Raw genomic sequence first — 24430 nt, forward strand, 5'->3', positions numbered from 1 at the left:
AGTCTGCCTGGCATCTCTACTGGACCAATTAGCTTTGTTCGTTTTTAATCTCTCAACAGTCATTGATAGTTATAAGTTCTGTGAACTTTGAGTGATCCTAGAATCAAATCATTAAACTAGAGCCTCTCAGGGAGCATGCGCCAGTGCATTCGACTTCATTAGGTTGACCTGAGTGCAATCCCCTACTCCTGTTTCCCTACACCTGTCTCACCCGTTCGGCCTGTCTCCACCTTCTTCACCTTCCCCACTGATTCTCCCCTCACTGGGAAATGTTTATGTGCGGTGAGCGGACACACACTGTTGTATGGGACAATGTTACCGGTGTTAAAATACTCTTCTTTCAATTTGCATTGAGCAGACAATTTATCTCCTCTAGTTCTTCTTTCGCGTTTTTCTTTGCAATTATACCACTAGTGTCTGGCTGACAACAATTCTGAGAGCGTACTTTAAATTACAATCAGAATACTCGCATACAGTCTATTTTTCGTACAAGTCAAAACAGAAAAATATTACCTTTCACATATGCATGTGGAACGAAACATTGAAATAAACTTAGCTGCTTCTCGATGCAGCTTAGGAAAATCTTCCTTCGACAAATTCTCGTAGAATTGTGAAATAGATCTTCTTGATGATCACGTGTTATATTATGCTCTTACATCCTAATTTACGAAATTCACATGATTTTTACTACTTTATATAACAATTTCCTAAACTTAAATCAGGAGACCGTCATTTACAAACATTTCCTAATCCAAAATCGGGGATCGTGCGTTTGTACGGCTCCAGTATGAACAAGCTATCACGTCTCTCATAATCAACGACATGTAATGATTGTATAAGTGCGACCCCATATGCGGGCGCGTGAACCTACACAATTCGTAATGGCCAATACGACCCCATACGGCGTCACAATATTTGACCTAATATACATCATATGTTAAATTAATCTATCATAAATATAACCTCATTTCAGCGATCACTTGCTCGGTTAAACCTGTGAATGTTTTGGCACCAGAGAGTAACTCAGTGTCATTAGCCCATGGCACTAGATGAAAATCCCATGAATTTCGGTCTGGCACCCAACGTGTTAATGATATGCATTATCTAGATAGCGAGTGGGAAACCTGACTGTTCTTTCACTACATCATTATGCTACCATATTCTTCTTGGTGGGCTTGTTCTGAGAATCCACCTTTGGTCCATCAGGTGGAAAGGGGGGGGGTGGAGTGCAGAGTCTTTGCGAGACAGCTGATCGTTCTTCATGAGGTACTGTAGAATTATCATCACCTGCTGCTATCAAGTAGGCTGGCTTCAGGCGATCGATGGAGACTTTCACAGATTTATTATTTGTGGTAACCGTGAAATTCTTTTCAGTTTTGGCAGTTATCTGTAAAGGACCTCCATGTGGTGGTTGCAAAGGATTTTTGACTCTATCAGTTCTCATAAATACATGAGTACCTTTACTGAAGTCTTTATGGATGAACACAATTTGGAAAGTTTTGTGCTTAACTTCCACAGATTTGAGTTGCTGCATGTGCTGCTGAAGTTTGGAGACAAGAGTTTCTGGTTCGATCTGAGATTGAGGGGTATCGCAGAATTCAGGAGGAAGCCTAATGTGCGTGCTATACACCATCTGCGCAACTGAACTGTTTGAGACCTCCCAGTGTGTTGCGCATAGACCTAGCAATACAGTAGGTAGGGTATCTGCTCACTTTATTGAGTTGGGAGCTTTGATACAGCTTTTATTGTTCGATGCAGACATTCAGCTTTACCATTGTTCTGCGGTTGATAAGGTATCATACGGTGAAGCATCACTCCACACAATTCAGAAAGGTTCTTAAAGAGCTGACTTTCAAACTGTCACCTTTGATCAGTAACTAGATTTGCTGGGATTCCAAACCACGTCACCCACTGATCATAAAATGATTTTGCTACAGCCTCTGCCTTTTTATTTTGCATTGGTATTGCTTCCGTCCAGTTGGTGAAACAATCTATACATGTGAGAGAGTAGAGATAGCCATCATAATTTGAAAACATTCATAGAAAGTGGCTGTTAAATTAGTTCACTACTGCAAGGCAGGATGTAAGAGTCAGTATTTGCCTGCTAGTAAGTTACACCAGATCTATTTATTTATTTCGTATGGCAAAACAAGGATACATTATAAATACATATAAATACATATTTCTTAAATAAGTATGTAATTTACAGCTCAGCATTCAAAACTTAATGTCCAGATTTTTTAGCCAGTCCACTGCTTCTGTAGAGGCACTATGTAATTCTTGAACAGATCCATTGAATCTTTTTGGGCAGTCCATAACAACGTGCTGGATGGTCTGAGGCACATTATCACAGTTGCAGAATCGATCTTCAGAATTTACACCTTCCCTGGTTTGTCCTGATTCTGTTTAGAGATGACCATTCACTTCTCGGTAAGATGAAACCAGGAGGAGCTCTGCAAGGATGGTGGATTAAACCCAGGTGGTCAGGATTTGTGGAGGTCCATTCTTCACGCCAGATCTCATCAGCATCAAAATGTGTTTCCAGGAGCTTCTCGTCTGACTTCCATGATGGGTTTCTGGACATTAATCTCTTTGGTTTCTGAGTAATGCAGTCCTGATGTAAGGGCAGTTGAGGATTACTGCGAAATTTCTGCCATTCTCTTACAAGAGCCAGTTCTCTTCGTATGCGAGGGGGATGGATGTTGGATAAAACAGGTAACCATTTTAGGGGTGTCGATTTTATCGTGCCTGATATTCTCCTCATGATGTCATTCAATTGCGTGTCAACGTTTGAAGTATATGCACTATTAAGCCACACAGGGCAGCAGTATTCTGCAACTGGACAGATCAAGGCAAGAGATGATGTCCGTAGAACTGTCGCGTTTGCTCCCCATCCTGTTCCGCTGAGCTTGGGTAATATGTTGTTCCTTGTTTTTATCTTGGCTGCAGTGTTAGAGAGGTGTTGCTTTTATGAAAGTGTCCGATCTGTTGTGACGTCCAGATACTTTGAATATGGGTTATACTTAAGTTTTTGGCCTTTGAATTCAACTTAATGTACATAGTTGGCTTCCTGGTTGTATAGGTGGAAGCAGCTTACTTCAGTTTTGTTCAAGTTAGGTTTGAGTCGCCATGTACTGAAATATTTGTTCAGGTTATGGAGATCCTTTGTGAGTGTAGTTTCTGCTGTTTTGAAATCACTCCATTCGGCAGCCAGAGTTAGTCATCTGCATATATGAATTTCCTGGAAGTAGTTTCTGGAAGATCTGCAGTATAGATGCTGAACAGTTACACCAGATGTGTGATAAGGAATGTGCCTCTGAATTCCGTGTGAAACTTCAATACTTCAGGAAAATTTTCAACGTATCCTTTAACTTAGCATTTGGTACGACTGGTACGTAGGTGTGTTCAACTTCCCTGAGCCTAAAAGCAATTCTCAAACGAACCCAAGATCCCACAGAACAGGACAAACCGCACACAGAAGGTCATCTTATTCGAGCCAAAGATTACTACAGCCTCATGAACTTACACAAAGACCACTCAGTGACATTAGTGTTTCATTGTCAGAAAAACCTGCCTTTACCTAATGTTGCCTGTTACTACTGTAACTGTACTCTTGTCAATCACATCCTACCCGGGGGAAGACTAGAACCAAATAATGTGTTCTGATACACATGGACAGAAGAGCAAAGTGTGAAAAGATCTAATGAGATAGCTCTGTACCATTGCATACAAAATTTGTGCTTGGAAAACATGAAAGTAATCAAATTTTCTACAGGTGGCTGTGCAGGGCAGAACAGAAACCGGACCATGATCGGGATGATTTCGAAATTGTCTCACACCAGCGTTCCAGCTTCTCTTTCTCATTTTCGGTTCCGAGTTGAGATATTTCCACTAGTGGCGGCCTACAATACCGTACAAGTTTCTGTGTTTCTTTGAGTAACACCATAAGTCCATTACTTTTATTGTTTCTCTTAATAAACACAGTAAACACCTTCACAACATATTCCTCCATGACGAGAACTCCTCTATTTGTTTCTCCATGAGAGCTTTATGTGTACTGTGGATATATTATAGCTTACTCGTACGGTATTTTAGAATATTTTACATGCTGCCTTGTACAATTTATGAGGCAAATGTTAAAATATTAAAATCCTTGTGGGAACTTAATTTATTATATAAAGGCCAAAGACAGGCGCATGCTTCCCCTTGTGCACCGTCACTGCATTGTCGTATATAGGAGGGTTGGAAAGGTGTAGCAAACCAACTGACGAGCCCACTGCTACACTGGAGCTTAACGCTGGTGATTTCGCGATTGAAAAGGCTTAAAGAACTGATATGTTTTCAACAATTGCAATTTATGAAATTAAATTGTGGTTTCCTTCTGTGAACTTGATATTTGAATTATGTTGTTTCTCAAATAACCAATTCATTTGTTCGAAACAAATGCGTCAAGAACGTTTTCATGGGAAGACGTCGAAACATTTACTCTGTATAAGAGACAATGGAGGAATCTTCCTGCCCAATATGCTATCTAGCTGGTGCTGGTGGTGATGATGGTGGTGATTGCTGTTTTAAGAGGAAGTACAACTTGGCAACCATCCTCTATTCTAATCAGAGGGAGAAAAGGGAAGGGATCCAACCCTTCGTAAAATTTGTCATTTGTCAAAGAACGACAAGGGCCACGAAGGGCGGGTAAATTATATTCCTAGCACTCGCAACCTAATATGCGCCGGGGCCGTAACACCACAAGAGATGACGAAGTGTGGTCGGATAGAATAGATTGGAAGCAATGCCGGGACTCATCTAAGGGACCCATGGTCTCCAACCCACGCTCCCATGTTGCGAGTCCCTGGCACACCTTCTAGTCGCCTCTTATGACAGGCAGAGGATAACGTGTTTGTTAGTCTACCTCCCCCACCCACAGGGCAGATGTTTCCTGGCATGAGAAGATCTGTGTTTATTTAATGAGAAAGTCATAACTATTAAGGTACATTAAAAGCTTGTAACAAAAAACAAGGACACTTCACTGTCCTAGCTGCCTCGACACCCATTCTCATGAGGAAAGTTACTCTGAACATTAGCATCTCGCTGTTAACACGTGAACGTGAAACCTCTAACAGCTACCGTAGTTCCGTATCTTATGGTACAGTTCTATATTCATTCAATGTTATGAAGTATTATATTTTAATGTGTAGCCCTTACCTTTACCTTCTTCGCACTCCAATCACTCGTATCTACGGTAACGTTTTTTGCTGATATTGTTACTTTCGATTATTAAAATGCCCGGTTGTTGAAGCTCCTACAGCCGGCTGTAGGCTATTAATAGGACCCACAGATTGCACCAAACTGCTGCAGTTACGCCCACAATGAGGAGAGCAATATGCTCTAAATCTAACGGAGTGCGCTTACAGTTGATACAATCTATTTTCTTTTTTAAAGGTAACGACTTATTTCTAATGATCATTACGAGGCTCAGTTTTCTAATGGACACTTTCTGGATGGAATAATGTGGTTGATGGTCGGTTCAGACAGACGACAGGTTTCCCGGTAAATGTTTGTTGGAAATACGTTTAGGTCAAGTCAGTAATTAACACGTAGTAGGAACTTTTAACAGAGCGGGAGGCTGTGAACACCATGTATAAGGTGGGTGAGCATTAGCTGCGCCGTATCCCGTGATCGCCAGTTGGTCCTTTTTCTTTCTTGAGCGAAATTCGAGGCTCGTGTGGTTTTTCTCGAGTTCACTTTAAGTTGTTGTATTTGTGTTATATACGGGAGGCAGGGAGAAAACCTGTGAACTACAAGCTTATTTACCTCCGAGTCACTCGTGCCTACCATGAAAGCAGCGCGGTGACATCTGTCTACTACTACTGCGGTGAACGAGATGTTCGGAGAAGATGAGGGGGTGGCGGCCGTGGCCTATACTAGGAACTGTCCCGGCATTCGCCTTAGTGCAGGAGAAACGTAAACCACGGAAAACCAGTTGAAATTATCTATCCATTCAAATTCGTATCTCAAAATAACCTTCCTATTTACATTAAAGTAACCATTAAATCTAGCATGGTCTTTATAACCTATAGTGGGTCTCAGCATGACTGAGTGATGTCGCATGATTCAATTAAAGCATTAGGGAAAATTCATTCTTGAAGATACTGTACGGAACCAACTTATCTACATTCTTTTATACAGTAGCAATGATCCTTCATGTTAGTCTAAGTATGCCATATCAGTTTTAGAAGAGTGCAACTTTACAGAAGAATTCCTAAATTAGTATTTCCAAGTGTAATGCGTATTCGTTCTTATAATGATATCTTTAGATGACCACGTCCTAACAACCTATTCTACGAAGGTTAAGATACGCCACAATTATTGTTATACATGGGTTCTTGAAAAAATATGTAATGTTATTCCATCTCGCGCCTAATTGATCCTAGTCTGAGCCAATCATTCCCTTTCTTACTTCTTACTGTCTTCTTTCATTTCATCGTGGGATACAATTACCAACTCATCTTTCATTTCTTTAATGTAACAGATCTTCTATGTGTATCCTCTTCATTTACACATTTCAACTCGCATCTCCTCCTACTATTCCAAACCTTTCACAAAATCACTTCTTTCTGGCGCACAAATGAACCCATTCTCTTGTCTTCTCATCATTGGATCTCTATCTTGACGAATTAGAATAACATTCCCCATATCTACTGACATATTTCGTAATACTCTTGTTTATTATAGCAAACCGGGCGAGTTGGCCGTGCGCGAAGAGGCGCGCGGCTGTGAGCTTGCATTCGGGAGATAGTAGGTTCGAATCCCACTATCGGCAGACCTGAAATGGTTTTCCGTGGTTTCCCATTTTCACACCAGGCAAATGCTGGGGCTGTACCTTAATTAAGGCCACGGCCGCTTCCTTCCAACTCCTAGGCCTTTCCTATCCCATCGTCGCCATAAGACCTATCTGTGTCGGTGCGACGTAAAGCCCCTAGCGAAAAAAAATTATTATAGCAACGTACCACCTACTCATATTATTTAAATATGTCATCTACATTCATATTAACCTATCACTTGGAATCTATACAATATCATCAAGTATTCTTCTTGAAAGAACTTGACATCTGCTATGGCATTACTTGGATATTCGTTTCTGTATCTAGCTTTTGGTTATATTTCTATAGAAGACTGCCTAATTCCTTTATATCGATCTAACGAGAAATCACTCACGAGAATCTAATGTGATATATCTTAATTTGAAGATTAAACGGCACAATCTCAACACTTCAACTACCAATTATCTACTTAAAGTAATATCTACATAACTATTGTACGCGCACGTTTTAGTGATACATAGACACTCTAGTGCTGAATCGGTTGATCCACGGCCAACTCGAAGTTCCGGCCTGCTACACATGACAGTTCTCTAGTGATGACGTCAGTTTTTTAGTGCAGCGATATGTAGGCACGAGTCTTGTTTACATGGTGGTTTCGTAGCACGTTGTTGTTATTTCAACGTTATTAGAGGTGATCGTTCGTGTTTAAAAGTCATAACTGTACGAAGACGCATCAGTAAAGGATGTATTTTCAGCAATAGTATGTGTTAAATACTATAGAATACTAATTTGAGCAGCGTGATGTTAGGAAGCATTGCTAGGTTATGTGATAGGTTTAAGTGTACCCACTGGGCTATTATGAATTGTCTAAAGTACTCTAAAGTTTATCATTTAATTATGATTATTACTATAATGTGTTAGTGTAGTGTATGCTCCTCTTTGCAAAATGGGGCGAACGTGTAGAGTGCCTGGATGTAGGCCTACATCCAATTACCGATCAAATAAGGAGGTGGCTATCTCAATATTTGCGTTTCCTAGGTATAAGGAGAGTCGAGCAAAATGGATTTATGTTATACACCGATCTAATTTTGAACTCACATAATTCGAGTTGATACTGCACAACGACCAGATGGTTCCGTTTTAACTGTGCCTAGGGTAAAGCCAAAACTAACTGACGATGCTGTGCCAACTATATTTCCTGGGCAGCCGTCATATATGTCTCAATCAATGCCTGCCAAACGAAAATCGCCAGAAGAAGGAGGCAAGATATAAAATTATGAGAACTTGTTGGGTAAGTTAACAACCCTAAATGTACTTGAATTTTCTACCAAAATTGATGTCAAAAAAGTTTTGTTTTACAAGCTTCAAACCAAAATCATATTTGCTAAAGCTGTGCAGAGAGGGGTTGAAACAGCCTACAGATTTTGTTTTTCAAATTGCTGTGGAGGGCTACACTTTATTTCAGAACTAGATATCTGATTTTGAAGATGCCTTTTTGAACACCGGAAGTCACAGGGATGTTTTTACAAACTTTTTGAAAACGAAAGTTGAAGAAACTGACAATTACTGTGATAAGTGTGTGTGTGGTATAGAGTTCATTAGTGTTGTGTCCAACATCTGTCACATTTTCGGAAACATTTTTAGTAACAATTACTCAAAAATAATTAACAACAACACTGTGCGCACAAACAAGCGTAAAATAATAACATTTTAGAGACAACAGTTCGCCTATTGAGCATGATATGATTTGTTATGGAGGGCTACATGTTAATTCAGGCCTTGATATCTGATTTAAAGATGTATTTTTAAACAGTGGAAATTGTAGGTATCTTTCTTTCAATGATTTGATAATGGAAGTTGAAAAACCTGGTGATTTCTGTGACAAGTGTGGGTGTGAACTGCAGAGTTAATGAGTGTTGTGTCGAAGATCTATCATATCGTGGCAAATATTTTTCCTAACTGTCATTCATAAGTAATTAATAGCATTATGTGCTCAAATAAGTGTAATATAAGGGCATTTTAGACACAGCAACAGTTTACCGAGTGACCATCATACTACTTTTCAAATTGTGGGAAACTACACATTAACTCAGACCTTAATATCTCATTCAGTGGTAATTGTAGGTATGTTTCTTTCAATGTTTTGATAATGAAAGTTGAAAAATCTGGTAATTTCTGTGACAAGTGTTGGTGTGTGCTGCAGAGTTAATGAGTGTTGTGTCCAAAAACTATCATATCATGGCACATATTTTTGCTAACTGTCATTCATAAATAATTAATAATACTATATGCTCAAATAAGTGTAATGTGTAATATAAGGGCATTTTAGAGAGAGCAACAGCTTACCGAGTGACCATCATACTACTTTTCAAATTGTGGAAAGGTACACGTTAACTCAGACCGTGATACCTCATTCAGTAGTAATTGTAGGGATGTTTCTTTCAATGTTTTTATAATGAAAGTTGAAAAACTTAGTAATTTCTGTGACAAGTGTGGGTGTGGGCTGCAGAGTTAATGAGCGTTGTGTTCAAGATCTATCATATCATAGCAAATATTTTCCCGTCATTCATAAATAATTAATTAATAACACTATATGCTCAAATAAGTGTAATATAATGGCATTTTATAAACAGCAACAGTTTGTCTAGTGACCATCATACTACTTTTTAAATTGTGGAAAGCTACACATTAACTCATACCTTGATATCTGGTTCAAAGATATATTTTTAGACAGTGGAAATTCTAGGGATGTTTTCAATGTTTTGATAATGAAAGTTGAAAAACCCGTGACAAGTGTGGGTGTGTGCTGCTGAGTTAATGACTATTGTGACCAAGGTCCGTTATATTTTGGAAAATACGTCTTTGACAAGCATAAAAGAATTACATTGTTTTGAGAGAAAATCATTCGCCTATTCACCGTCATCGTACAGTCCAGGTGAGTAGCCTTCAGCCGAACATTTTACAATATGTAATACATTACCTTGAGTGCATATTTTTGTGTATTCATATGCATACTTTTCATAGTGTTTCTTCGGTGTTTTGTGTTTATAGGCTTTTTATTGCATTTTCTTTGTCAAATTATGATAAAAAGTATCGTATCAGCAATATAGGAATTACACGCGACGACGGAGAGTGAGAACTATACGCGTGACGTCACAACTGGTGGTAGCAGGCCTCTATATATCAAGATGACCGTGGTTGATCTCGGTTATCTTCGAGATTCGTATTGACAATCTTTGAAACGCAAACTATGAATCTCTTATGCATCGCTGTGCGACATCTGGCGTAAACTTTACGTACTAATACTGTTGTTGTTTACATAGCAAAGCCAAGCTATGAAATTCATGCTAGGAACAAGATTCGCATCGAGAAATTATATAATGTTATATAATGTGTGTGGGACACAGTTGTTGGCTGAAGATAATAAAGGTTTAGAAAATTCATATCGATAGATCATATTATCGATTCAATTCAGATTTCATTTCCATTCAGTTGGCAGTGTTACCGAGACCGGGAGAGCTCCCTCGTTACACCTCATCCGTGTACACATATCAATCACTTGCACGTCGACAGACTTCGACCAGCTTACCAAAGGGGGACGTTCTAAGCAGTGTTGTATTTGCTTTTAATATGAGTGAATTAGAATAGATAATTTCACCATATGCCAGAGTTTTGACTTACGCTGATGATTTTGCAATATATATCTCCCATGAGAGCATCCCTGTGTGCAGGAGAATCTTAGCTGGTGTAATGCGTGACGTAATTAGGTGGATGGATACCCACGGTCTAACTCTATGGATTCCTAAATGCACAGCAATACTTTTTACGCATAAGAGGTCGTATGACCACTCCCCCTTAACACTTGATGAACTTCTAGTTCCGTTCTCACTTCAGCACACGTACCATGGTATCATATTTGATCATAAGCTCTCGTGGAAACATCAAATTAATGCAATTCGGGAAGAAAGGACGGGTATATTCAAACCTTTAAAACAATCACGCGTAGAATTTGGGAAGCAGATCCATTAGTAGCTTTATCGTGCTACGATTCGCTCTGTATTAGATTATTGTGCATTTTTATAGATATGGCCTTCCATAGTAGCGCATCTTAATACCATACAATACAAAGCGCTTCAAATATGTATAGGTGCATTAAAAACTACTCCCACGAATGCCTTATTTGTGGTAACAGGTGAATATCCTTTGTGGGTTCCAAGAAAGACTCTAGCATGTAAATACCTCTTCTAAAGAAATTTACTTTGGCCTGCTCACCAGTAATTCCAAAATTACAGCTTCTACATGAATATTATACGAAACACCCTCGAAGAGGCGAACAAACTGCTGCTCTCAATCAGGCATACAAACTGTTGTGCACACAGAGCGATAAATTTTTACGTTCGCCAAAACTTCCTATGTATTCTATCCCTTATAATAGCCTACTTTTCCAACCTAAAATCATAATATCCTCTACAACTCATTTTTTCGTCTTTAGAACACAATGCTTTTCATAGTCCTTCCGCGTCCAAAAAAATAAAATTTCTTTATCTGAGCGATATCAGTTTATACACTGACGGTTCTAAGTCCGAGCAAGGCGTAGGAGCGGCATTCTTTATTCCCAATTTCAATTAAATTAAAACCTTCCATTTACCAAATAATTTTCCTATATTTCATGCAGAATTATTTGCGATTAGACAAGCACTTATTCACGTTCAGCAACAGCATTATAAACGAACAACTATATATACGGATGCTCAAGGTGTACTTTATGCATTAACCTTCCCAAAGCACTCTACAATGTGAAATATTTATTGTATCAACTCGAACAATCAGGAGTGTAGATAACAGTAGTCTGGATTCCAGAAATCCAGTCCAATTCTTGTGGCCCTTCCTCCCCTTGACTTCCTTCCTGAACTTTACGATGCAGCGTATAGTTCGTGGCAAGAGGATTGGCAATATTCCACTCATACAAAAGGCAAAGGTTTTTATCAAATTCAGCCACAAATTCCTCACAAACCTTGGTTATTTTATGGATCATACACTCGTAGGCATATCACAAATATCTTCGTTTCAACCACGCACTTACACCGCAATATAAGTACCGTTTCCACCTTTCTAACCTCTCTACCTGTGTGTGTGGCCACCCACATGGTAACAGTAATCATATTTTATTTCAGTGTTCACCATTTGATTCTCCCCGTCGTCAATTTATGCAACGCCTTGTAAATTTATCTATTCCCCTTCCTACTAGTGTTTCCTGTTTATTGTCAACCCTCACTCCCACTTTAATTGATATATTAAATAAATTTATTGATGAGTCCAAATTGCAGTTGTAAATGATGAGCTATTCCTTCCTTCATATGTAAGGACACAGAGTCTTCAACTACTTATCTTTACTATTTAACTTTTTTAGTTTGTTGAAGTTGGTAACATGTACATATATATAGCAACAGGTGTATTATTCGTTTGTATGAGAATGATAAGTTGTTAATAGTGACAATGTAAACATTTAAAAGTAATAAATGTTCTAAGGTGCACGTGTATAATATCTTGGATTATATTCAGACAATAATACTAACAAGAGTGTCACATAGTGGTGACCCCGACGTGATATAGAGAAGATATGACGAGTAACGAAAGCGTGCCCGAAAATCGACCAGAAGCAAATAAGGTTAGCGTAAACATTCCACCTTTTTGGACAGAGAGACCGGAATGGATTTTGTGTTTCCGTACTTGGATAATATTTTAACCGCGTCAGCCAGCATTGAAGAGCATGTCACAACTACAACTGGTCCTGGAACGACTTTCTAGGTATGGACTTCTTATCAATATCTCAAAGTCAGTATTTGGAGTAAATGAATTAGGCTTTCTTGGATATTGGATAACACCAGCGGACTCTCGTCCCCTACCTCAGAAAGTGCAAGCAATTTTGAATTACTAGTTACTTGACAAAATCCATGAGATCCGTACTTCTTTGGTGTAGTCAACTACTATTGACGTTACTCAAGTCGTTCTGCACGACTTCCTAAAGGGAGCAAAAAAAGGACCTATTCAGTGGACTGAGGAAGCGAAGAAGATGTTTGAATAGCGCAAATATGATATCGCAAAAGCAGCATTATTAGCATTTCCTATCCCTGACCTGCCTCTAGCACTGTTCACTGATGCATAAGATTTTGTGGTTGGTTCTGTACTCCAGCAATTGGAAGATGGAAGTTGGAGACCGATTTCATTCTTTTCACAGAAGCTGGGTCAGTCACAGAAGGTTTATAGTACCTACGACCGAGAATTGTTGGAAATTTATATTTCTGTAAAGAATTTCAAACATCTACTGGACGGTAGAAACTTTATTATCTTCACTGACCACAAGCCGCTCACGTTTGCTTTCAAGCAAAGAAACGAAAAAGCATACCCTAGGAGGATGAGACAACTGCACTACATATCGCAATTTTCAACCAATATTCGTCATGTCAGTGGTCAAGGCAACATTGTTGCCGACGCATTATCTAGAGTTGATGAAGTATCAATAATGGACTATGATAAAACAGGGGCGGTTTCTGCAGAAGGTTGCAGGTTTGCGCTACCCCCAGTAAATTTTTATGTTTATTTTAGGTAAAGTTTCATAATTTGGATTACTCAACTACTGTATTTTCATTCAACAAGACAAACCTTTCAACAGTTTGAAAGAGCAAATATTGACTACAGGATAATTTACAAGCCGGTACCCTTAGATGTTCACTGCAGGAGCCGCGAAGTTTGCACCGGAAATCAACCTGAGGTAGGATGAAACCTGGGTTTCTCAAGGGGTGCGCGGGGCTGCTAGAAGTGTGCTTTTGGCTGCTAGAGGGGTGCGCGGGGAGAGGAAAACATAGGCGTGGCTTCTTATACAGTACATTGCTTAAATGGAGGTTTATCAACCTGGCTCCTCCTACCACGGCTGACTGGATCCCTCGCTGCGGTAAGGAGCTAGCTAGAGCGAAGCATCAAATCGGCCGTGCTCCGACGTAACTAACTACTAGCAAAGTCGCTAGAGACCGTTGCTGCTCAATATGAGATTCTGTTATAGAACAGGAGTGTCATCTAGCGACACCGGATGGAAGTTCATCTGCGGGATCACGGCTGGTTGGATCCCTCGCTGTGCTCCGTAAGGAGCTAGCTAGAGCTATTCGTCCTGGCTTGAGCGACGCATCAAGTCGGCCGCGGCTGTATATATTACTAATGGCTCTAAATTTGAAAATAAATACCGCCATTTATTTCAGTATAGTCGTGAGCTTTTTTATGTGCATACAAGCTAAGTAGCTTATTGATTCCATTGTGTAAACATTCGTGTCAGCATGTGTGTTTTTATTATTGTGCATTTTCATCAGTTAGTGGTGTTTTGCCAGATCATGAATTCGATGCAGTCTTTAATGTCTAGGCCATTTCCGCAACGGACTACCGAGAAAAAATCCGAGGTGAAACGAATGGGTTGGACCACGCAACGTTTAATTTCGAAACCAGATACGTTACAAAAGGATATTTTTTCAATACCGGAATTAGGCTACCTCAAAGTGTTTCGTTTCAATATGGTTAAAGAGTTTTTAAATGAAAAAATGTTGATGTGTTGTAGTAATATTCGTGAAAATAAAAATGTAAAATATTTGTTTTATTTTTAATAAAAAAAGTATTGTTGATGTATCTAGATTTGAAAATTAGCCTATAATCATATTATATAATTGGTAAAAATTGTGCACCACTGAACTTTTTAACCACCAGCCGCCACTGTGATAAAATTGCTAAGATCCTGCTTCAAGATGAAAAATTGCAGCAACTTCGGAATGACAATAAATCTCTACATTTTAAGCAATATCAGCTTCCGTCAGGAGGAAAGCTTTGGTGCGACATTTCCACTGCAAACATCATACCTTACATTCCGAAGCCAATTCGTCGCCAAATATGTCTACATGTACATGGTTTCGCTCATCCTGGAATAAAGACTACAGTGAAGATGCTAACTACTCGATTTATTTGGCCTAGCATAAGAAGTGATGCACGGCAATGGACTACATCCATTATCACCTGCCAGTAAGCAAAGACCACTCGACATACTAAATAGCAACTTGAAGAATATGAGGAGCATGATGATCGCTTCTGTGTTGCCCACATTGACCTCACCGGACCGCTGCTACCCTCCAGTGGTATGACCTACTGTTTAACCTGTATTGACCGCTTCACGTCCTGGATAGATCTCTCTTGAAGATATAACAGCGGAAAAAGTGTCAAAAGCTTTCTACCATCACTGGATTGCAAGATTCGGCGTTGCGTTACGTGCATCACTGATCGAGGAGCACAGTTCAGATCCCAATTGTTTCAAAACTTGGGATAAAACTTCAGCATACTAAACCATATCATCCCCAGTGTAATGACAAAGTTGAGAGACTGCATAGCTGAAGTCAGCTATCAAGGCACATAATACCACTAAATGGACATAAATCCTACATACTGTCTTACTAGGATTGCGGACTGCGCTCCGAGAAACGTCAAGGCACTCAATCGCACAGATGGTGTATGGGAAAATTATCAAACTTCCAGGTGAATTTTTTGAGGAACCAACAACCAAGGTGGATCCTGATACGTTTGCGTCTGATTTACAAGAGCAAATGATAAAACTAAAACCCAGTACACATACATGCACCACATCTAGATCAGTGTTTGTTCCAAAAGATCTAAAAACCTGTTCTCATGTATTTCTATGATGTGACAGGGTCAGAAAACCTTAGAACCCATTTATGAGGGTCCTTTCCCTGTTATAACAAGGCACGAGAACTATTTCATCATTAAGATCAAGGGAAAACTTGCTAATCTATCAGTGGACAGACTGAAACCAGCTTATCTGTTGCAGGAAGAAGATGAGAGCAATCCTATACATGTTCCAAAGGACACCCAACCCCAACACATTGTTGATAAGTCAGCATCAACCGCCAGAGTATCAAATTCAGGCAGAACAATAAAATGTCCTGCTCGCTTCTTAGAATAAGTTGTTCATGTTACGAATTAGTGACTAGTATCATCAATAAGTTTTTAAAAAACATTACTTTATTGTGTTATATATATTTATTTTTGTGTTCGCGTACAGGCACTTTCCTCACTATCATGAAGTATAATTTGTTCGTAACACAGTTACTGACGGGGAGTAGTGTAAGGACACAGAGTCTTGGGCTACTTCTCTTTACTATTTAACGTTTTTAGTTTGTTGAAGTTGGTAACATGTACATACATAGCAACAAGTGTATTATTATTTTTCTATGAGAATGATGCCAGAAGAAAATTTACATTTTTGAAAAATCGGTTACATCGTTAAAGATTCGGACCTTTCCGCTCGGGTTAAGCTGCGGAGATAGCTACAACAGGAAAAATGTAATTTATGTGGCCATTACCTTATAGATGTTTAAGCATACACACTCAGAAGACGACGATCAATTGGCCAAGAAAAGTGAAAAGCCGCAGTTTATAAACCCTCAGGGAAGGTTCGAGATCATTCAAGACTAAACCAGCCACACCCTCTCAATTTAATTGGTTAATCACAAAGTTACGCTCAGAATCGAACAAGAAGCCTGTGATAGGTTGAAAATTAATTACATAAATTTTTGATTGGCCAGATTAAAAACTAGCAGAAAGAAAAAAGGAGGGTTGCCAACCCAAAAGTAAATGAACATCAATCAGTTACAAAAACCTAGAAATACAAAACTTCTTTAAATTATAACTTCTTACACCTCGCACCAGGGTGCATGATCATAGTTTTTTGGTAGTGTCATCTATGGAAGAATGTCCAAACTTCTTGATGAATGGCAAACAAAACAAGGAGAAATTCACTAAGTTTAGGAACTTTACAACTAAACAGTTACTTAATTTTTCAGTGGTGACATCTGATTAAAGTTCTAAGTTCCTGTTGTAGTAGTTTCCACTTTTGTTCTATAGAGGAGTTCATTAAGGCGCTTATTTTAAATGCGCGGCGTTGAGGTGTACCTGCCGGTACAATTATCTTCGATAACATCACTACCATCATGTGTAATTACAGTACTAATGCAACTTTGAAGCCGTTCGTAAATCATTTTAATTGTAATATTTTAAATACCTTTTTATACTATGTGCATATGTAACTGAATATTTGTAATATTATGTTACAGAAGAAAAGTGTACTTTTAATTCATTTATGATTTTATTTAACAAGGACTTTCATAAGAGATATTATAATTTTAATTTAATATTTGTTTTTATCCAGTGTAATAGTATATGTATATGTGTTTCATATCATTAGGTTTGTACCTGTCTGAAGCAGAATAAATAAATATAATATAATATAATATAATATAATATAATATAATATAATATAATATAATATAATATAATATAATATAATATAATATAATATAATATAATATAATATAATATCTTGGACTACATCCAGACAATAACACTAACAAGAGCGTTACACGTATTGTCAAAATATGCTTCTTGGTTCCACTGTAAAATTTATTCCAACCTCTACGGGTAAATACAAGCAAATCATAACAAAGCGTGTGCGATTTTTACAATAATTGGCCCCATAACATATATTACCTACCTCACATTCTATAATAAAATTCCGTACTCAAGACACTTGTGTTTACACCACAGATATAGTGACTGGACGAAATTCATAGAGTCCAACCCACACCCTCAAGAAGAAGGAGAAATCAATCACTAAAGAGTGTGCGAATAATACATGTCTTTATTTGTGAAACTTATCTCTTTTCCGTTTCCTTTTGGGATGATTTATGCTTCATTCATTCTCCACTGCCGAGGGCGATCTCCATGCTGCGTGGCTGGCTTTGCGGACGTCATCTGCGACGTCGGTCAATCATCGTCCAGCTCAGGTTATCCCAGGTAGCTCGTCACCCATATTCTTAAAGAGTCGTAATCTTGTCTCATTCAATTACAGAAATACAGAACATAAATGAAATCAGCTGATACATGTGGGTGCTAACAAAGCCTTCTCATTTAAGAATTTTTTTATCTCGTTTTAGAATTTTTTTGACTGATCTGTAACTTTTATTAAACTCCCAACATGTCTGCAGTATTATCAAAATATAATTATGTCGAATGGGTTAGCTTCATGATTTATGCTAGGAATGGTATTGCGTTCTTGCGACTTATTGATTCTCTAGTTGAAGCTATTCCCTTGGCGTCTTCAATCTGGCTGATTTTCAACTCTTGGTAAATGTTTCAAGTGAAATGAACGCGCTTTTGTGTTCAAATATTATTACTTTGTTGCGCGTTATTTCGACGTATAATCGTAGCTGATATGTTCTTTAACCAAACTTTCTTCTTTCTTGATGTTTTTATCTGATTTAATTCGCTCCTTACTTGCGATACATCTGCTCGCTGTAAAAGTCAGTCATCTTGTTATTTTCTACAGTGTTGGGTCCATTTTAATCCCCCTGTGGGTGAGGGCGGTAGAATAACACTCACGGTATTCCCTGCTGCTCGTAAGAGGCGACTAACAGGGGCCCTAGGGTCTCTGAACTATGGAGCGTGGGTTGACAACCATGGGGCCCTTAGCTGTGTCCTGACATTGCTTCGTCTTACTTGTGCCAGGCTCCTCACTTTCATCTATCCTATCCGACTTCTTTTGGTCAACTCTTGTTCTTTTCCGACCCCGACGCTATTAGGTTTGTGAGGGCTAGGGAGACTTTCATATTCACACAGTTCATGGCCCTTGTCTTCCTCTGGCCGATATCTTCATTTTTCGAAGTGTCGGATCCCTTCCATTTTTCCCCTCAGATTAGTGTTATAAAAAGAGGATGGTTGCCTAGTTGTACTTCCTATTAAAACAATAATCACCACCACCACCACCATCCATTCTTTAAGAATTCAGCTCCTGTTTTCTTGACTTTTTCTCACTGCCATTTTGATTATATCTACTTCGATATTGCGTAAATCTCAGCTTCTATGTTCTTCTATGAAGTTATTCGAAATGGGTAATCACAGATTGGATTTTCGAATGGATTTTCACTTCAGGAATAATGTAATGGTACAGTGCAGCATGTACTTTTGACCCAACACTTTGTCTTTCGTTCGTTTTTACAACAAGAGAAGGCCACAGTTTCATTTCACCAGTGCCTTTTGAGCCGTTATAAAGCAGAGTAATTATTTCCCTATTTCATCAACTGGTCTTGTTAAATCCTTTCTTCCAATGTTATACTGATAGAGGTTGTTTATTCATATCTTGCACGACCTGCCAGCATCCATGGATTGCATTTGTCGAAATTTATTCTGGAGCAATTGCGCACTGTAATAGACTTGACAACACTGCGCATTAATCTCTCTGACTGGAGTCAAGCTTCAGCTCTTAGTTTTAAACACGTACATATCTTTATTGCCCACCCTAGTATACATCATCGGCTTACAGGTAATAAAGACAGAGAGAAACAGGAAACAAACAAAAAAATAGCCACTATATCTCTCTAACTCTAACTAACTCTACATCTACTCAGTATCATCCCACACGTAGGCGGATAGCCAGCACGCATGCAGGACGCCACCGCACTACAAACTACAGTAATCATCTACTCCTACACACCACCTAAAAAATTTAGTAGACTGGTCGCTGCGTCAGCCCTGGTATGAAACACATGCCCACCAACCCGTTGACAGCAGCCACCAGCCTCGCCACGTGAGAACTGATATCGTATCTTACCGACACTTGCTGATACTGTGTTCCTTCCCTGTCATGCGTGACAAGCCACTTTGGCGGAAACCAGACCCAACACGCGGCCTGCCACACACTTCTGCTATGTACGTCACACCTACTCTGATCCATTGTCAGTGCACTACCTTCCCTCTCCTTTTTCTTCACGTGCAGACATGCTTAAGCCTAACTTCCTTGGGATGGTCAGGTGCCCACCCCTCCCTCTTCCCTTGATACGTCAATCTCTCCTCTCTCGCACTATTCCCGCTAACTACATCTCACCTTATTAAACTTAAGACTTAAACATCCACTATCAATTATTTTACATCCCTCATCAACACACCTAAAGCAATTTAATCATTATTTTAGGATACTATTACATACTTTCACAGTTACCATACTGCCAACATCTTCTCCTTAACTATAGTCTCGCTTAATCTTCCTTAATTATTATTTCATACCCTTCTTTATCCTCCCTCCTCACACATATACACCTTAACAATCCAATTTTTTCCCACACCTCACTTACACACAGACAAACAGTTTTCAATTCCAAGTCCATTAGTTCACTCAGTCTTCTTAATCTACCGCACGACACTTACACTCATCAAACCGTTAGACTTTTCCCAGTTCTTCCACCTTATTAAACTTAAGACTTAAACATCAACAATCCATCATTTTACATCGCTCATCAAGGCATCTAAAATAATTTAACATTTTTTTAAGGCACTATGACATACTTTTACAGTTTTCATACTGCCAACATTTTCTTCTTAACTACAGTCCCACTTAATCTACTTTAATGGAAACTGCCAACATTTTCTCCTTAACTACAGTCCCGCCTTATCTACTTTAATTACTTTTACATACACCTTCTTTATCCTCCCTCCTCACACAAATACACCTGAACAACCCAAATTTTTCCTAAACCTCATTTACACACAAACAAACAGTTCTCCATTCCAAGTCATTCCAACTAAGCGTCATTTTAACCAACAATGATAAACTTCAACTATATACCAACTTAAATTTACATTACCCACAGAGCCTACTCGACCTCCCCTTTTCTCAACTCCTACCTAATTTTCTCAGGCTTTCCCTTCTTACAAACTCTACTCATAAACACATCTACTCTCGTATTCCTCAAGTCTTATATTTAACCTCCTCAGTCCTTATGTAGCATATGCTCTACATGTGGTTTTTTCTACATACAATAATACAAAATAATTTAAGAAAAAGTAATAATGGTAGGAAATACATCTCTGAGTCCTGATGTAGCATATATGCTACACGCATAAAACAACTTAGTGAAACACACTAATTTTTATGGTGATTTCTTTAAAATTATTTAAGCAAAATATAACACATGGAATGCATTAACAGGTTCGGGACTGAAGAGTCTACTACACCCTCCCATACTACCACTCCTCCTCGACCTACTTCCCAACAACTTGCCCCGGGCGGCTCACCATTCCACAAGGCAAGGGGCTCTCCACCCTTACCCTAACACTTCAGCCCCTCTTCTAATATCATGGTCACAATGATGCCCTTCCCGCATCTGCTCAGGGCAGATATCCATCCCTCTGAGCAGAATGCCTTCCCCTTCCTCCCTCAGCATGAACCACTTTATCCGAACAACCCGTGTTATTCCCTCATTTCCTTTATAAATTTAGCTCTAGCCACATTTAAGTTTTTCGCTATATTCGTTCCTTTCTCCCTCTCTCTACATAACCAAGATGTCATCTTATAGCTTTTCCCTACCTTATCCACCTTCTTCTTACTTAGTAGTTTAATCTTTATCTCCTCCAAAGATCGGCATAGATTTAAAATATGCAGGTCCGCCCACCTCTCTCCACATAACACACATCTATCCTTATTCTCACTACCTACCCATCCCCTGTTTCTCGGAACACCCACCAATACAAACCTCTCTTATCCCTTTTGCCCTCAAACTCAGTTTTCGGATTCATTACTTCCACCGATATATTTAATACTGATAAAGAATTTCTCTCTCTACATTTACTTATTAAACTCTGTCCTTCAATATCTAGTAGTCTTCCCTTTATCCTTTCCCATACCCATTTATTCCTACCTTCCCCCCAGACATCTCCATATACACCCAGTCCAATCTGTTTAAACCTTTTTTTGCACTTATTCACCCAGTAACCTTCATTCGTCATACCTTTCTAAAAACTAAACATTTCTTGTACTAATAACCCAGCCTTCCCTTCCTCCAATCTAATCCAATACTTGAACATCCTCTTAGCTACTTCAACCTCCATCGATTCTTTACAGACTACTCTGGCACCGGCATTGGCTGTACAGTTCGGGAGGTCCATCATGATCTTACTAAATTTCGCCACCACTTGGTTTAGTTCACCCCTGCCCTCCTCCATTCCCCATACTTCCACCCCAAATAGCATTTTGTCCATTACCAGTGATTTAAACACCGTTTTCTAAATTTTGTATTTAATATCTGTAAATTTCTTTTCTAATACCTCCACTGCCGCAAGCGCTCCTCTTCCCTTTAATTCAGCCCTCCTACACTTCATCCCAAGAACCATTCTTACTAATTATTACACATGGATACTCAATTTTCCCCCTTATCTAATTTCTTCCTGATCTAGCCTCCAGACTTCCTTATTCTTTCTTCCACCCCTTTTCCTGCAAACCATTACCTGAGCCTTTCTTAGATTTACTCTGAGAGACCACTTCCTAGTATACTCAACTACTTTATCCTACCATTTTTGCAACCCACTTGCCGTTAAAGCCAAAATAGGTCATCCACGAATAGCAACCCCGGAACCTCCATTTTCCCTATCCAAGGACATTGCCATCTCTCTCCTCCATGGCCCTCTAAAATATTATTTATAAATAAATAATATCGGGGATAGCTTACACCCTTGTCTCACCCCGCTATTCGATTCAAAACACTTACTCATCCTTCTACCCTGCAATTTAATCATCACAAACACTTCCTCATAAATTGTTTCTATTGCCACCCTCATTTTCTTCGACATTCCAACCTCTCTTAATCTCATAAATAGCGCCTCCCTACTGACCGTATCGAAAGCTTTTTTCTAAGTCAATCGCTGCTACATATAATTTATGACCTGCTATCCTCACATACTTTGTAATCAAGGTGTCCGGAATCCAAACATCATCGACTGTGCTACTTCCTTTTCTAAATCCATTTTGAAACTCAGATATCCTACCATACTGTTCCCCCCGATTTGTTATCCTATTCGCCAAAACCCCTGTGTACACCTTCGACAACGCGTCTAGGAGTGTAACTCCTCTATAGTTGTTAGGTTCGCTACTAGCCCCTTTATTTTTATAAATAGGGCATAATACCCCCTTCATCCATTCCCTCGGAAATTACCCCGTTTCCAGCAACCTATTAAAAAATTTCACAATCCCCCTCAACATCGGTTCATTTGCCCCAACCTCCTTCCACACACTATTGGAAATACCGTTCACACCTCCTGCAGCCTTGGGTCTGGCATTTTTAATATTCTCATTACCTCCTGCCTTGTTATCTCCTCATCCAATATTGGAATTTCTACTTCCAATTCCCTTCCTACATATGACTTGTTTATTTCTCTGCCCAAATTCCCCTTCCCTTCTAAAAGTATTTCAAAATGGCTAACCCACTAGTTTTCTCCTATTTTATCCCGTTTATTCGTTCTTCTAATCTTGTTTATAGACTCCCATATCCTCTCAAATTTATTCTCTCTAGAATATCTATTTATTTTTCACCTTCCACCTCCTTCCGTCCCCTTTTCTTCCCATTCAATACCTCCTTATATTCCCTTCTCAGTTTACAATACTCCTTCCGTTTTTCTTGCTCCCCTCCTTCCTAAACTCCGCTAGGGCTCTCATTACAACCTCACGTTTTCTCCTGCAGTCTTCATCCAACCGTCCATTCATTTTGTTATTTTGTTTCCTCTACCCTTCTCCTCATTTTCTTCCCCAACCTCCATACAGGGAGTTCTATTAATTCTAGCACCCTATCCATATCATTCCCTTTTGCCTCCCTTTCAATTCCTATCCTTAATATATACTGTATATCCCTCCACTTTCAAATCCCGTCTCAATTTCTCTTTCGCATTATCATCCCAGACGTACTTCTATCCTCTATTCCTATATCTTTCCCTACTTTCCTCCAGGTTGCTCTTCTCATCAGCAAACAAACTTCTCAATGTTATTTTGATAGGCATATGGTCAGTTAACCCACATTCTAACACCTCAAAACTTATTATTCTCCTTAACGCTATCTCTGAGCTTATTCCTATATCCTCTTCACTCCCTCCATTTGTTGTAATACGAAACGTCAAATCTCCCACACTATCCCCCTTCATCCACCCATTTAAAATAAATAAATGTTCAATAGCGCATAACTCTAATAACCTTTCTCCATAACTATTTATACCATTATCCTTACTCTTTCTTTAGAGCCACCCGCCTACTTTTACTTCTTTTCCGTACACCGGTACTCTATTGCTCACTCTCGCATTCCAATCCCCCAATAGAATCATCCCATCTTCTACATATAGCCCTTTAATTGTGTTTATTTCTTCAATCAGTTCGTCAAAGAAATGTCTATTTGCATATATTGAATCGCTCGTATGGTTATAAAGCAGGGCAAGGCAAATTGCTTCCGATGTCCCCTTCCCCATTTTTACTCTCAGCCACACTACCCCCTCCCCCTACCCTACTCTGTAAAATCTCCACCCATTCAGCTACTTCATTCCTTATTAGAACTACTAAGCCCCATGGGTTTCTGCCCCTCTTCCCTATTTTTTCCTTAACACGTTAACTACTCTATAACCGTCCCATGTAATTTCAACCCCTTTGCCTAACCACGTCTCCACTAGATCAATAATCTCAAAATATTTCACTAAAT

Source organism: Anabrus simplex, chromosome 1 (assembly GCF_040414725.1).
Source record: "Anabrus simplex isolate iqAnaSimp1 chromosome 1, ASM4041472v1, whole genome shotgun sequence".
Taxonomy (NCBI): Eukaryota; Metazoa; Arthropoda; class Insecta; order Orthoptera; family Tettigoniidae; genus Anabrus; species Anabrus simplex.